The following is a 15,855-nucleotide window of genomic DNA, read 5'->3' as shown; positions in this document are numbered from 1 at the left end:
AGGAAGGAAAAATATATGTCAATGCTTTTGCATTCTTTCGGAAATGTAGCTGGGTAATTATGTCATTGGCATCGGTGAGCCACTGTCAATATGTGACATATTAAAATCGCGTTTGAATTTGCGCTTGTTTTTTGCTTTCACTTTGCAATCGCGCAAACTGTGTATAGAGAGCAACAGCACTGATTGGTGAGTGATGATAATTTGCGCACCAATTCCTCTGACATCGTCTTATCAATCGTTAGCTTACTATGCAAACATGACAAGTGAAATCTCCCGCAGCAAGCTTAAACATGTGAGAGGTTGATCACGCAGAGAATCGCTGACCGTTATGTGTGTGTGTGTGTGCGTGTGTGTGTGTATGTAAAAGCAGCAGGATATATATTTTAGTTCTGCTGAGCCAAATAAGACAGGTCAGGGTGAAGAAGTGACAGCCAAAGAAAAGCTTACCACAAAACGGAAAAGTTATGACAAATCAGACTATAAGGCAAAAAGAAAGTGCAGCTTTATGGTTTCATGGACAAAAGAATTTCTGTGGATGCAATATGACGAGCTATATAACCGGGGCTGCACATAAGTGGTCCGCAGGTGCGCATTCGCTGTCAAAAAAAAAAAAATGCGCACAAGATATGAAGTTGCAACGCGTTTGCATACATAAGATTTTCTGGAGGAGGACAGACATTTGTTTAGAACTCTTAAAGATGTCGAAGAAGCTCCTTAAGCAATTACTTTGGTGTTCCTCCACCTCCAAAGAAATGTCAGAAGGAGTCCGAACCACAAAAGAAGCGCGTATTCTCGGAAAAGTGGTTGCAGGAGGTGAGCTGGCTTCAAACAAATGATGAACGCACAGAGATGTGGTGCGGAATGTGCCGTGAAAATCCCACTCTAGCGGACAAAAACGCGCATTGCAACTTCTTATCTGGTGCGTGTCTTTTATTTTGACAGCGAATGAGCACATGCAGACCACTTATGTGCACCGGTGTAAATAACATAATGTTCTGCCGGGTGTGTTGTTGGTTTTCCCTCGATTTCTGAGTCGACAAGCGCCTTTGTTACTGGAACCAGTCATTTTAAGACAGGCCCCCATTAGAACCCATGAGAAATGCAAGAAATGCATTATTGCTCAGTCTGCAATATCTTTCCCAGAACAAACACCAATTGCAAATAACATACTAAAAATAAACCTGAGAAATCAGTTTAGAACAGCGTACTATGTTGCAAAGAGTGAACTACCACTGGCAAAATTTAGCAGTCTTTGCAAACTTCAAAAAGCAAATGCCCTAGATCTTGGTTCCACTTGCCTCTTACCCGTGACTTCAGTGGAAATTTCAAATTCAGGATCTGACACAGACTGATTCATGTCCTACACAGTTCTTACAAGTTCATAGAAATTTCTGTTCAATTAGAACCAAGTATTTGAGTTGATGATTGTAATTTTTATACAATGTTGTAATTTGTGTTTCAACAACTTTTTGATTAATGTTTTGTTTCCATTACAATATTATACTTTAATGTATAATATTGTAAAGGAAACAAAACATCAATCAAAAAATTGCTCTCTTTTTTATTCGGGCTACTTACATTTATTTTGGGCTACAAAAAACTGAAGAGTCCCTGCCCGAAGGGCTACCAGGGATTTTGAAATTTTGAGAGCCCTGAGATATATTAATTTTTTTAATTACTTTTGTTTCAGCAACATTAAATTTAAAAACTGTACTTTTGAGTTAAAATATATATATTTATAAGTTTAATAAATGACAAATTAAAAAGGCATGAACATTTTTTTTGTATCGAAAAAATATCGAACCATGACACCAAAGTATCGAACCGAACCGAACCGTGAATTTTGTGTATCGTTGCACCCCTAATATATATATATATATATATATATATATATATATATATATATATATATATATATATATATATATATATATATATATATATATATACACACACAAAAGGCTAGGCTAGGCTAGGCTGATAGCCTAATAGCAGGCTATCAGCCTAGCCTAGCCCTTAAAGCTTGCCCTGAATGTTACCTGAATGATAACTTTATTCCATAACAGAATCTAAATAAGTGACTTATAAAGCAACCTGAATACAGTTGTTAGCTAGAAAAGACTAAAACTATTATTTGTACCAAAGTGTAAATGTTTTTATATCTGTGGTAAATCTGAGCACAAAATGTGAGTCTATGAGCACTGACTCTCTTTTGGTTTCATTCCCTTTTTTTTTTATACCCTTGAGGTTTTCACTTGCTGTTCAAAGTATTTTTATAGATGACTTTTCTTAAACCTGCCATGATATTTACAATGCACACATTGTAAAAAATCTATCAATGCTTTAATCACTGGCACTTAGATTGTCAAATGAAAATTACTGGCTGTAATTAGTTCCTCACAGCAATGTCAGTGTGAATGAATGGAGACAAAACTTAGAGTGGTAAACATATTTTGAGGTCAGCATTCAAAGAGACTGAGGAGAAGAAGCAGCTGGAGTGTGGCCTAGAAAAAATGAACAATAGCCTACATTTATTCTCATCTTCCTTTTTGCTCAAATCTCTCATTAAAGCCATTCACTTATGTGTGCAGCTGCAGTAATTGTAAAGATGAGGTATTTGCGGCCATGTAGCATTTCAGTGTAGTCTATAAACCACTTTGTTATGCATTTGTTTTGCATTTACCATTTCAGACATGCAACTATGAATACTTTCCACTGATCGTGCACTGATGTGAACCTGTTCACATTCTCTGTGACTGGTCCAAGAATGCAGCTGTGTTGCGAGGTGGAAATTTTGAATTGTGTGATTTTGGCAAGATGACTTATGCATGGCTAGCTGTCTGACTAGTCTAGAAAAAGGTCTGTGGGCGGTGTTGATTCAGATGTTTTTTCCCCCCTCTTTCCTTTTTTTTGACTTACTGAGAAAGAAGTGATAAGTCAAAGAAAAAAAGTAGAGAAGTCTGACCTACATATGAACAGATAGAGGAATGGCTGCCGGAGAGCCAATGGAAATATTTATTTCTCTCCCCAGCTGCCTCTTGCCTGGGTTTATAGTAATATCTAGTTGGAGTTTTCATGACTTTAATTGATTCAGACTCCTTATCAAACGGCTGTTTGGTTGGAAAAGTTTCTACCAAATGAAGCTTTTTATTTGGAAAAATCTATCTTAGAATTTGTGAGGCCTGTGTTATATTACAATTTAACACCGTGGATTAATGGACTCAGTCTTTAAAGCAGTTTATATGGTACAAACTCCGTGATGTTCACTTTTATGGAAGAACAGAAACTTCCACAACAGGAATTCTGAGGTGATTAGATGAAGGGCATATTGTCACATGACTTACATTCACAAGTTGCGTCCAAACTAGGGCTGGGCGATATATCGAGTTTTTTAAAAAATATCGATATATTTTCATACGAGATATAAGATGTGGCAATATCGTTTATATCGATATAGCCTATGTTACGTTATAATTATACTTGTGGAGCCGCAGGTTTGCCTCTCTTTCGTCCACTTTTGTCTCTACGCAACGTTACTCGGCCTCGCCTCCCCCATAGCTTCACCTGCAGGCAATGACAAGATGAAAGCGGAAAATCTCCGTTAGCGAGTTACCGCGGATGGCCCCGTGCGTGGGGCTGGACGGCGTCAACGTGTTAGCGAGCTAACCGCGCTAACTGTGGTGTAATTGCATTGTACAGTAGATGTTAATGCAGCCGGTCAGTGTAGTTAGGCTGATGGCAGCTAGAGGGCGAGACCGGTGTGTTTCTGTAGAGAATGTTATGTTATGTGGGGGGCAGAGCAAGAACAAGAGAATAAAGTGTGGTTATGAATCGTACAGTGGACCCGCGTATAATTGAATAACACGACATGGTGTCAGAAGTCCTGTACTGATCCATATAACCTCGACTGAACGAACCTGTGTCTGGCGGAGCTCGCGGGATAACGAGGGGAGAATATGGCGGATGAGACTGCACAGAGAGCACCGGCGGGGCCGAGCGCGACATTCAGCATCCAGCCACCGGAATCCTTCGACTTTTCAAAACCGCAGGAGTGGTCCAAATGGATACGGAGGTTCGAGAGATTCCGTCTCGCCAGTAATTTGAACGTCAGCTCGGAGGAAAACCAAGTCAACACGTTGATTTACTGCATGGGAGATGAGGCGGACGATGTGCTTCGCGGTCTGAGTTTAACAGCGGAGCAAAGGACAACGTACGAGGGGGTACGTGATGGTTTCCAGGCTTTTTTCATTGTGAAGAAAAATGTGATCTATGAGCGCGCCAAATTCAATATGCGCCGACAGGGAGACAATGAGACAGTGGATGGTTTTGTGACAGCACTGTATGCGCTAGCAGAACATTGCAACTATGGAGTGCTACATGATGAGCTGATACGGGATAGGCTCGTTGTCGGTCTCACGGACAAACGGCTGTCAGAACGCATGCAGCTTGACCCAGATTTGACTTTGCAGAGGGCTATCAACATGGCGAGGCAAAGTGAAGAGGTAAAGCGACAACAATCCTCCTTGCGAGGTGACTCTAGAGGTGAGGCTAGCGATGCTAAGTCAGTAGATAGAGTGCATAAAATCAGTCGTAAGCCTGTTAGAACCAAACTGCTCCAGACTGATAGTCGTCAAGCTAAAACACGTGGATTCCGAGAAGATGGCAGAAAAGGGCCAACCTGTCAGAAATGTGGTGGCGCTCCATCCCATTCAAAGCAGGATTGTCCAGCGAATGAAGTGAAATGCCATGCATGTGGAAAGAAAGGACATTACAGGCGTGTATGCAGGGCACCAAAAACAGTGCATGAGGTTGAAGAGGATGAACATGGTTTGTTCCTGGGCAGTGTTAAGTGTGAGGGTGAGCCGTGGACTGTCGACTTAAGCATAAACAACAAAAACGTGTCATTTAAAATTGATACAGGAGCCGATGTGACAGTCCTACCCCTTAAGGTGTTTAGGGAGCTCTACAGACACAACCACCCCCCCAGTCTCCACAAATCAACCAAGGCTCTGCTGGGTCCCGGGAGGAGTCGTTTGGATGTCGTTGGTGTCAGTGAGCTTGCACTGAGGAAGGGAGACAAAGAAATACTTGAGGATGTCTTTGTCATCAGACACCTGCACACTGCTTTGCTGGGGAGACCTGCTATTAGCAAGCTGGAGCTTGTGGCTCGTCTGGAGAGCATAACTATAGAGACGCTTAAAAAGTGCTACCCAAAGCTGTGCAGTGGTCTCGGTGAAGTACGTCAGCCGTACGACATCAAACTGAAACCTGGAGCTCAACCTTTTTCCTTGAAGACGCCACGGAGAATCCCGTTGCCTCTGATGGACAAAGTTAAGCAGGAGCTGGCCCGTATGGAAGAACTAGGGGTGATCAGCAGGATTGAGGAGCCAACTGATTGGTGCTCAGGCATGGTGGTGGTACCGAAGAAGACAGAAGATGTACGCATATGTGTCGACCTTACACACCTCAATGAGTCTGTGTGTCGAGAGAAGTACATACTGCCATCGGTGGAGGAAACATTGGGCAGATTGGCTGGTGCCAGCATATTCAGCAAGCTGGACGCTAACATGGGGTTTTGGCAGATACCTCTGACGGAAAACTCAGCCAAATACACCACTTTCATCACACCGTTTGGGCGTTATTACTTCAAGAGACTGCCCTTCGGGATTGCTTCAGCACCGGAGCATTTCCAGAACAGGATGGTCACAGAGGTCACAGATGGTATGGAAGGGGTGGTTTGCCACATGGACGACGTGCTGGTCTGGGGCAGAACGCAGGAAGAGCATGACTCTCGCCTACACGCTGTGCTGGGCAGGATCCAAAAAGCTGGCATCACCCTGAACATTAACAAGTGCGACATCGCGAAACAGCAGGTGACGTTTTTAGGGCATGTTCTCTCAGCCAGCGGTATCAGCCCTGACCCAAGCAAGACCCAGGCTGTGAGGGAGATGAAGGAGCCACAAAGTGTGAGTGAGTTAAGGAGCTTTCTGGGAATGGTTAACCAGCTTGGAAAGTTTATCCCACAGCTCGCAGAGAAGGACAAACCTCTAAGAGACTTACTGTCTAAGAAAAACTGCTGGAGATGGGACATTGACCAGGCTAGAGCATTTCAGAACCTGAAAGATGCGCTCACATCACCGCCAGTGTTGGCCATGTATGACCCAAGCCGTGACTGCAAGGTGTCAGCGGACGCATCATCGTATGGCTTAGGGGGTGTGTTGCTTCAAAGATGGGATGAGGAGTGGAGACCCGTTGCCTACGCGTCACGCTCCCTCACTGCAACAGAACAGAGATACGCTCAGGTTGAAAAGGAGGCTTTAGGTCTGACCTGGGCTTGTGAGCGGTTCCGCAACTTTCTTATTGGCAAACACTTTCAAATGGAGACAGACCATAAGCCGCTGCTAAGTCTGCTGGGGGCACAAACTCTGGATGCGCTCCCTCCCAGAATTCAACGCTTTAGGATGCGCCTCATGCGATATTCCTACTCGATTTCGCATGTACCAGGCAAACACCTGTGGACAGCTGACACGCTCTCACGATCTCCAGTGAAAGCAAAAGAAACACTTCAAGACAAGGAGTTGTTGGAGAGCACAAATATTTACGTGGACATGTTGATGGACAATCTGCCAGCTAGCAACAATTTCTTGGAGCAGCTGAGAGAAGAGCTGGAGAGGGACAGCGTATGTGCTCGCGTGATGCAGCTGTGTGAGGAAGGATGGCCCACACATTTCAACAGCGAACCAGCGCTAAGACTGTACTGGGCAGAACGGGCGTTCCTCACCGTACATGATGGTCTGCTAATCAAAGGGGACAGGTTGGTTATACCTGCAACTATGAGAATTGATGTGCTCACCAGACTGCACGAAGGTCACCAGGGAGTGGTTAAGTGCAGACAGCGAGCACGACAGTCGGTTTGGTGGCCAGGGCTAAGCCAGCAGATAAATGAGCTTGTCCTTAACTGTCGGACATGTTGCCAAGTGAGAGAAAACCACACAGAACCGCTGATGCCATCACAGTATCCGGGGCGGCCGTGGCAAAAGCTAGGAGCCGATCTGTTTATGCTGAGAGGGAAAACCTACCTTCTTGTCGTGGATTATGCCTCAAGATTTGTTGAGATTGCCCCTCTCACACCTTCAAGGTCAGAGGACGCGATCCATCATCTCAAAGTGATTTTTGCACGACATGGGATCCCCGAGCAGCTGGTAACAGATAATGGGCCACAGTTTTCAGGGGCAGCTTTTGAGACATTTGCAAAAGTGTATGGCTTCTGTCACATTACAAGCAGCCCGAAATATCCCCAAAGCAATGGCGAAGCCGAACGAGCAGTTAAGACTGTCAAGAATCTATTGCGGAAAGCTGTTGATCCACACTTGGCTCTGCTCGCTTACAGAGCCACCCCACTGCAGAATGGCTATAGTCCAGCCCAACTCTTGATGGGGAGACGGCTTCGCACCACAGTGCCAATACTGCCATCTCTGCTAGACCCCGCACTTCCTGATAGTGTGGTTGTCACCCGGAGGGAAAAGGAGAGGAGGACTAAAGAGGCACAGTCATATAACCTCCGTCATCGCGCACGCAGCCTCAACAGGCTCACTCCAGGCCAAGAAGTGTGGATAACAGACCAGAGAGCCAGCGGCACCGTTATTGGCAGCCACTCCACACCACGATCATATCTCGTGGAGGGACCTCGTGGGACAATTAGGCGGAATCGTCGGCATCTTGTTCCCATGAAACACTCTCCAGACCAAACTGAGAGCAATAATGGGGAGCCAGAATCTGCAGAAGCCGGGGAGCAGTGCTCCACGGACATGCCAGAGACAGTTTCTCCAGAGCTTCCATCTACACCCAGAACCAGATCCGGAAGAGTGGTTGTGAGACCAACCAGATTGGACTTATAACGGATAAGATGGAAAGGACTGTTTTATACAAGAATACCCCTCTTTCGTAGTATTGTTTGCACAATATGGGTAAAAGTGTAAAAGCTAAAAGGTTGTCATTTTCAAATATGCATGTTCAGAAGTTGGGAAATGCAGGGGGTGTGACAAGTTAGCATGTAAGAATTTGTGTTACTTAACGGGTTAATTAGAGTTAAGATTTTCATTATATAGTATTCCTTACAGGTAAGCGCAGGACCAGACCTTCCAGCCACAGAGGCAGAATAACCCTCTAAGGTCTGGTGAGTCAATGGTAGTCTACCCATTGATTCTAGAAAGGGGAGATGTGGTGTAATTGCATTGTACAGTAGATGTTAATGCAGCCGGTCAGTGTAGTTAGGCTGATGGCAGCTAGAGGGCGAGACCGGTGTGTTTCTGTAGAGAATGTTATGTTATGTGGGGGGCAGAGCAAGAACAAGAGAATAAAGTGTGGTTATGAATCGTACAGTGGACCCGCGTATAATTGAATAACACGACACTAACGACATGCAGCCCGGAGGGGCTGCACGGCCTAAAATCCTTTCATTTTCTCAAAACTCGACAGTGCGCCTTATGTATGAATTCTGGTTGTGCTTACTGACCGCGAACCGATTTTATGTGGTACACAGCGCTCAGCAATCTGTCAAAAAATGTTTTAATATGACTTTGCTAAGCTACGGAGCTGCACGGCTTGATGTCGGAGGATTACGGCTACCGGGGAGGAGCCTCGCGGAGTGATACGTACTGTGTGTGTATAAGGACCACAAATGGCACCTGTTCAGAGACGTGGTGCAGCTGTGAAATCTGTCTCTTTGTTATTACGCTCAGCGTCTATTAGTTTACATTTTGACTGCACAATTGTGAGCTTTTTGTTATGCACAAAAACAACATTGTTTTCTTTTATTTATGGACCATGATTATTTAATAAATGCTGATAATTTATTTTTGAGTAATTTCTTCATGTACATCTACGCTGTATGTAAATAAAAGTGCCCACATCTGGGACACAGTGTGACTAAGAACTCTCTTTTTGTTCTTAACTTATGGCTTAAAAAAAAAAAATCGAGATATATATCTTATATCGCCATCCAGCTAAAAAATATCGAGATATGAATTTTGGGTCATATCACCCAGCCCTAGTCCAAACCACTGCTCCTTACACGACCACTTGCTTTTGTTTTGGCTCTCATCCCTAGTTAACATAGTGCAACTTAGTTGTGGGTTAGTTGCCGTTATATGTTATAGTATAAGGTCAGATCTAAAAGAGAAAACAAAAGTAACAGTGTATACATACAGTTTTCTTGTATTTGAGTAAGCTGATAGATAGACCTCTACAAGAGATAAATCAGGAAATTTGGAAAGAACAACATTTTTGGAAAGACGTGGAAAGACATGGGCTACACTTCAAAATAAGGCAGTTAAGTTACTTTACCTTTATTGTGTTAATTGCTTTACATTAAAGTAAATGTTACCATAGACTTTCAAAACTATAAATTTTTTTAAACACCTATTCGATTTGGGATTGTGGGAGGGCAAGGACCTCCCACTTCTTTGCAAGAAGCCGAGTACACCTGAACAGGTGCCAGACCATCACATTGAGACAACCATACACTGAGGCCAGTTTAGAATCAAGAGTTTAGAATAACAATTATGTCTTTGGATAGATGGAGTATAGATAAAAGCCACACAGGCACAGGGAAAACATACAAATTGGACATGCAGGGGCACCAGCAAACCTAGGGGATTAGACCAGGAACCATGTTGCTATCTATCTATCTATCTATCTATTAGGGGTGCAACGATACACAAAATTCACGGTTCGGTTCGGTTCGATACTTTGGTGTCACGGTGTTTTTCGATACAAAAAAAATGTTCATGCCTTTTTAATTTGTCATTTATTAAAATTATAAATATCAGGGCTCGCAAAATTTCAAAATCCCTGGTAGCCCTTTGGGCAGGGATTCTTCAGTTTTTTGTAGCCCAAAATAAGTTTAAGTAGCCCGAATAAAAAAGAGAGCAATTTTTTGATTGATGTTTTGTTTCCCGTTTTGTTTCCGTTACAATATTATACATTAATGTATAATATTGTAACGGAAACAAAACATTAATCAAAAAATTGTTGAAACACAAATTACAACATTGTATAAAAATTACAATCATCAACTCAAATACTTGGTTCTAATTGAACAGAAATTTCTATGAACTTGTAAGAACTGTGTAGGACATGAATCAGTCTGTGTCAGATCCTGAATTTGAAATTTCCACTGAAGTCACGAGTAATTTGCATTTGCTTTTTGAAGTTTGCAAAGACTGCTAAATTTTGCCAGTGGTAGTTCACTCTTTGCAACGTAGTACGCTGTTCTAAACAGATTTCTCAGGTTTATTTTTAGTATGTTATTTGCAATTGGTGTTTGTTCTGGGAAAGATATTGCAGACTGAGCAATAATGCATTTCTTGCATTTCTCATGGGTTCTAATGGTGGCGCCAGTGTTCGGCAGCCTCGCCTCTGTCAGTGCGCCCCAGGGTGGCTGTGGCTACAATGTAGCTTGCCATCACCAGTGTGTGAATGTGTGCGTGAATGGGTGGATGACTGGATATGTAAAGCGCTTTGGGGTCCTTAGGGACTAGTAAAGCGCTAATGGGGGCCTTTCTTAAAATGACTGGTCCCAGTAACAAAGGCGCTTGTCGACTCAGAAATCGAGGGAAAACCAACAACACACCCAGCAGAACATTATGTTATTTACACCGGTGCACATAAGTGGTCTGCATGTGCGCATTTGCTGTCAAAATAAAAGAGCGCACCAGATAAGAAGTTGCAACGCGCGTTTGCGTCCATATAAAAAGCACTGTTTTTGTCCGCTAGAGTGGGATTTTCACGGCACATTCCGCACCACATCTCTGTGCGTTCATCATTTGTTTGAAGCCAGCTCACCTCCTGCAACCACTTTTCTGAGAATACGCGCTTCTTTTGTGGTTCGGACTCCTGACATTTCTTTGGAGGTGGAGGAACATCACAGTATTGCTTAAAGGAGCTTCTTCGACATCTTTAAGAGTTCTAAACAAATGTCTGTCCTCCTCCAGAAAATCTTATGTATGCAAACACGCGTTGCAACTTCTTATCTTGTGCACGTTTTTTATTTTGACAGCAAATGCGCACCTGCGGACCACTTATGTGCAGCCCTGGTTATCTAGCTTGTCGTATTGCAGCCACAGAAATTCTTTTGTCCATAAAACCATAAAGCTGCACTTTCTTTTTGCTTTATAGTCTGATTTGTCATAACTTTTCCGTTTTGTGGTAAGCTTTTCTTTGGCTGTCACTTCTTCACCCTGACCTGTCTTATTTGGCTCAGCAGAACTAAAATATATATCCTGCTGCTTTTACACACGCACTCACATAACACTCAGCGATTCTCTGCGCGATCAACCTCTCACATGTTTAAGCTTGCTGCAGGAGATTTCACTTGTCATGTTTGCATAGTAAGCTAACGATTGATAAGATGATGTCAGATGAATTGGTGCACAAATTATCATCACTCACAGATCAGTGCTGTCGCTCTCTATACACAGTTCACAGTTGCAAAGTGAAAGCAAAAAACAAGCACAAATTCAAACGCGATTTCAATATGTCACATATTGACAGGGGCTCACCGATGCCAATGACATAATTACCCAGCTACATTTCTGAAAGAATGCAAAAGCATTGACATATATTTTTCCTTCCTACGATAGGCTGGCGGGCAGGGCAGAGATAGATTTTGGTAGCCCGACTGGAGCCCTGCGAGCCCTGTATCTGATTGAGGAATCACCCATCTTTGGAAAAGAGAGTTTATTACAGAGAAATGGCTCTTTCCAAACGAAAAGCTTCAGGGAGTGCAGAATTATTAGGCAAATGAGTATTTTGTCCACATCATCCTCTTCATGCATGTTGTCTTACTCCAAGCTGTATAGGCTCGAAAGCCTACTACCAATTAAGCATATTAGGTGATGTGCATCTCTGTAATGAGAAGGGGTGTGGTCTAATGACATCAACACCCTATATCAGGTGTGCATAATTATTAGGCAACGTCCTTTCCTTTGGCAAAATGGGTCAAAAGAAGGACTTGACGGGCTCAGAAAAGTCAAAAATAGTGAGATATCTTGCAGAGGGATGCAGCAGTCTCAAAATTGCAAAGCTTCTGAAGCGTGATCATCGAACAATCAAGCGTTTCATTCACAATAGTCAACAAGGTCGCAAGAAGCGTGTGGAAAAACCAAGGTGAAAAATAACTGCCCATGAACTGAGAAAAGTCAAGCGTGCAGCTGCCAAGATGCCACTTGCCACCAGTTTGGCCATATTTCAGAGCTGCAACATCACTGGAGTGCCCAAAAGCACAAGGTGTGCAATACTCAGAGACATGGCCAAGGTAAGAAAGGCTGAAAGACGACCACCACTGAACAAGACACACAAGCTGAAACTTCAAGACTGGGCCAAGACATATCTCAAGACTGGTTTTTCTAAGGTTTTATGGACTGATGAAATGAGAGTGAGTCTTGATGGGCCAGATGGATGGGCCCGTGGCTGGATTGGTAAAGGGCAGAGAGCTCCAGTCCCACTCAGACGCCAGCAAGGTGGAGGTGGAGTACTGGTTTGGGCTGGTATCATCAAAGATGAGCTTGTGGGGCCTTTTCGGGTTGAGGATGGAGTCAAGCTCAACTCCCAGTCCTACTGCCAGTTTCTGGAAGACACCTTCTTCAAGCAGTGGTACAGGAAGAAGTCTGCATCGTTCAAGAAAAACATGATTTTCATGCAGGACAATGCTCCATCACATGCGTCCAAGTACTCCACAGCGTGGCTGGCAAGAAAGGGTATAAAAGAAGAAAAACTAATGACATGGCCTCCTTGTTCACCTGATCTGAACCCCATTGAGAACCTGTGGTCCATCATCAAATGTGAGATTTGCAAGGAGGGAAAACAGTACACCTCTCTGAACAGTGTCTGGGAGGCTGTGGTTGCTGCTGCACGCAATGTTGATGGTGAACAGATCAAAACACTGACAGAATCCATGGATGGCAGGCTTTTGAGTGTCCTTGCAGAGAAAGGTGGCTATATTGGTCGCTGATTTGTTTTTGTTTTGTTTTTGAATGTCAGAAATGTATATTTGTGAATGTGGAGATGTTATATTGGTTTCACTGGTAAAAATAAATAATTGAAATGGGTATATATTTGTTTTTTGTTAAGTTGCCTAATAATTATGCACAGTAATAGTCACCTGCACACACAGATATCCCCCTAAAATAGCTAAAACTAAAAACAAACTAAAAACTACTTCCAAAAACATTCAGCTTTGATATTAATGAGTTTTTTGGGTTCATTGAGAACATGGTTGTTGTTCAATAATAACATTATTCCTCAAAAATACAACTTGCCTAATGATTCCGCACTCCCTGTATACTATACGCTTCTTCTGGGCTATATTCTCAGCAGCATATTATTAAACATATCAGGTCCCCATAAGGAGAATCATGTGCTAATGGCTGTCTAAATGACTCGGGTAAAGTTTGTAGCATGCATGCTTGTTGTTTTTGTCTGCTTCCACTTGTCTTTGCACTAGGATGATGTCGGAGTAAATGTGCAGTCATATTCGTTGTGTTCCCACTAGTGCTGTCAGCGTTAATCTCGTTGAAATGACGTTAACGAGCTACCGCGGATCGCCCCCTGCGTAGGGCTGGACGGCCAACACGTTAACGAGCTAACTGCGCTAACACACTAGTTCCCACCCATGTAATTGACCATTGCGTGGCACATCCAACATACTGTTTTACTTTAGTCCATGACGTGCTTACCTTCAGGGTCATACCTCACATGAAAACCAAAATAGTTCCAAACGCCAGATCTGAATGAGGGTGGGGGAGGTTCAATTTGCCATGTTGCAAGGAGAGCTTAACTTCTGTCTGCTAGCTTGCCCTGCGCTCAGTGAGTCTGCGTTCGACTACTCTGCCTACGTCAGAAGGAAAGTTGATAAAATAAATCAAAAATTTTGTATTGTTCGATACATATGCGTACCGAACCGAAAGCACTGTATCGAACAGTTCAATATCGATACGAGTATTGTTGCACCCCTACTAGCTATCTATCTATCCATCCATCCATCCATCCATCCATCCATCTATCCATCTATCTATCTCTAAATTCCCACTCACCCATGTGTGCCGTCTTCACACTTCAAGTTCAGGTCCTCTACAGAGATCTTCTTCCTGGAATCTGCTGGAGTCACGTGCCCAGTTTAGGGATCACTGTTTCAAGTTCTCAAAAAGTATCGGGACCACTGTTGCCTTCACCCTCCACATGTCGAGCTCCTCTCTCTGCCCTTAGTATTTCTCAAGCTTTTTGTGTTCCTTTTCTCTGATGTTGCTATTACTTGGTATACAAATATTATATTTGCCAAGTTTACCAGTTCCTGCTAATATACTTTGTTTTATTTCTGCAAACAATTATTTCTGCTTCAGTGGCCACTGCTGCAAGACCTTGATGCTGAGCCACTAACTTTACTAGCTGTTACTTTATGTTCCTTTGTTTTCTTTTTGTAATTCACCAAAGAAGGGTTAACCCACGATCTGTGAAAAAAATGTAAACTGGTAAAGGGCTCAGTGTCTCTGTAAGTAATTAGGGTGAAGAGCCCATTGGCTTTTTTTATGTGGCGTCTTTTGTCTGATCAGCAGCATATTTTTTTTGTTTTTGCGGCAAGTGCTGAGTCAGATGGATAGCACACCACAAGCATTTTTAAAGAAGCCTCAGAGAAGTGCTTTGTACACAATCTGAATGTACACATTGAATGTGAATGGGTACAAGGAAAGGCCCAACGAGTCTCATTAATGCTCATCTCTGAGGAGGTCTGCTGACTGCAGCAGAAAGCGGATCAGTGTGCAAACAATAGTGATGACAGAGCCACAGCTGACCTCTGCTCATGGAAAACTATTCGAATGATTCAGCTAAGTGTGGCTGAGGTAAACTGCATGCCACGTTTGTGACAGTCATGTTGATGATGTGGGTGCAGCATCATTAGCCAAAACTCACTGTCAAAGTAGTTATGTGAAAATATCATTCAATCTTTGCTGCCCCGCTGAACTAAATCTGAACTACACACCCACCAAAAAGTTAAAGCTAGCTTTCTGAAATGCAGTTATTGAACCACATTTTACTTCCTTGTCTGTGGTACAATGGACCACGCTAGCAAAACTGCCAGAAATATCCCCTCTGCATGTGCTTTGTAGAAAAGGGTTCTTGTCCATGAGTGATGGCAGACAGGATCAGTGGGCTCACAGGTGGATCGAGGACGTGTTTGCAGTGATTTGGATACCCTAAAACTCTGCCGTGGTGAAGATTTAGGTGAGTGTAGAGAACCCACACAGGTACAGGAAATGCAATGTTCACACAGGAAAAACCCCAACTGGGCTGCAGGTTCAAACCTTGTTGCTGTGAAGTGACAGCACTAACCAATGAGCCACCGTGCCTCATTTAAAAAGAATACCATCGGGTTACCTCTATAGGGTCCCAGTGGTTGGAAACCAGTACTTGCAGTGAAGATATGTCATATTCTTTGAGAGCCTTCAGGAAAGAGCTGGAGGAAGTGTCTGTGAATCAGCACACCTAGGCTACTTTGCATAAAAGTTCCAGATAATAGACAAAAGCTGTGTCCCAAAACGTAGGCTGCATCCTTCGAAGGACCCGGCCTTCACGGTCTACGTGGGCCGGGTCCTTCGAAGACTGGGAAGGCCAGAAGTGCGAGGATGTGAAATGGGACAGTCTAGCCTTCAGATTTGCGTCACCGCTGTCTCGGTGGAGTTTAATAAACTCAGCCGTCTGCTCCTTGCTATCTAAAATATAACAGGACAGTGGCGTAAATTCTCGACCGTCTCACACTTCTGTTTAATCAGTTTTCTGTTTGATGTTTATTCAGCTGTG

This window comes from Astatotilapia calliptera, chromosome 10 (genome assembly GCF_900246225.1).
Source record: "Astatotilapia calliptera chromosome 10, fAstCal1.2, whole genome shotgun sequence".
Lineage (NCBI taxonomy): Eukaryota > Metazoa > Chordata > Actinopteri > Cichliformes > Cichlidae > Astatotilapia > Astatotilapia calliptera.
The sequence above is the reverse complement of the archived record's forward strand: the minus strand, read 5'-3'. Positions refer to the sequence as shown.